This window comes from Fukomys damarensis, unplaced genomic scaffold, assembly GCF_012274545.1.
Source record: "Fukomys damarensis isolate Sample0158 unplaced genomic scaffold, DMR_v1.0_HiC HiC_scaffold_13, whole genome shotgun sequence".
NCBI classification, from domain to species: domain Eukaryota; kingdom Metazoa; phylum Chordata; class Mammalia; order Rodentia; family Bathyergidae; genus Fukomys; species Fukomys damarensis.
Window position 1 is genome coordinate 27,583,792 of NW_022900925.1, and position 1,612 is coordinate 27,585,403.

Here is a 1,612-nt window from a genome sequence, read left to right on the forward strand (position 1 = left end):
TTCCATGGCCCATCCTCATGTCCTTCCCTCCTAGAACCCCACGAAGAGAAATTCCTGCAGAATTAGCTTCCCTCATGAGCACTGTGCACTTGTCCACACAACACCGAACTACCTCCTGTATTAGGTCAGAAAGTGCATGAGTTTTGGCCCTAGAGTTCCATCATCCCAGGTAAAATATGAACTATGTCCTCACCTCCCCCTAAGGCTCTGGTTCTGCCAAATTATTCACCTACGTCCAAAGCTGGCTCTACAGTCCCTTGTCTTTTTTTTTTTTTTGTACCAGGGATCAAACTCGGGACCTTGAGCTTGTGAGGCAGGGGTGGCACCACTGAGCTAAATCTTGGCCCTACAGTCCCTTATTTGAATCACTTAAGACCTCACTACCTTAGAAACAGAACCTTCTCCCCAGTCCCAGCCAACTCCCAGCTGAAGACATCCTGTCTCCCTACCTTCCATTCGCAATAGCTCACTGCCAAGTTTACTCCCTTGATAACCCATTTATCACTTTTGGGGAAAAAAATATAATATCAACACCACTCCACCTATCAAAATACATATTCCACAGAACAGGACTTTCCTGTCTCATTCTTTGTGAACAGCATCTAGGCCCAAGCACACAAGAACTCATGTTTTTGAGTGAATAAGTAACGAAGTACATCAGGTTCCTCAGCCACCTCCACCAGGACCATGGCCAGCGAGCCCAGTGAGGGCTTACACTCCCAGAAGCGGGTGCTCAGAGTCCTGGTCCTGCTGACTTTTCCCGGTGTGGGGATAGAAACCCCCACATAGAACAAGTAGGATAACCTCAAAAAGACAAAGAATCATTTTCAATCCATTCAGCAGTTCCAGATTTTCCATTTCTGAATACAGCGGAACTTGGTTAACAGTGACAGTCTCTAGGAACAGGGAAGCCTAGAAGAGGGAAGAGGGTTACGAACTTTGACCAAAGGTTCTACGAAGCCCAGCTCAGGCAGGTCTAGTACAGCAGCATCTACTACTCCAAAGCTGCCTGGGGCTTACCTGGCCATCCTCACCAAGGCAGGTAGGACCCAGGAACCCTTGTGGGTGAGTGCTATTAATTCTGCCTGGGCCCTACAATTAAATCCTGCTTCAAGCCAACTGGTTACCTCTTGCTAGAACTGTCAATTCCCATCCACTCCATCCTAGACACCCCACCACTCCCACCGTGTGACACCACTGTCACCAGGACAACTCTTTAGCCCCAAAGAAATCCAAACAGCTGAGGTGCATCAATCAACCTTTAATGTCCAAAAGAGGCATGGATGCAGAGCATAGGGGGTGTGGCAGGGTCTCAGCCCCTGCTCCAGAAATGAGGGAGATGAACACAAACCAGACACTTTCAACTGGCCACACAAAGTCTGGGAAGGCAGGGGGAAACACAGATTTGGACATTCATAAAAAAATAAAACCTAAAATCAAACAGTCTTATACTCACTGAAGGGTTTTATACAGAGAGCTCAGTCCCTGCCCGTTTCAACCCTCCCTATCAGCACTGAAAAGAAAGCTCACCACATACTAAGGGCTTGGGGAGGGAACAGTCTCCTTTCTCCCACCAGCCCCAAGGATGGACCAGGGGAAAAAAAAAAAAAAA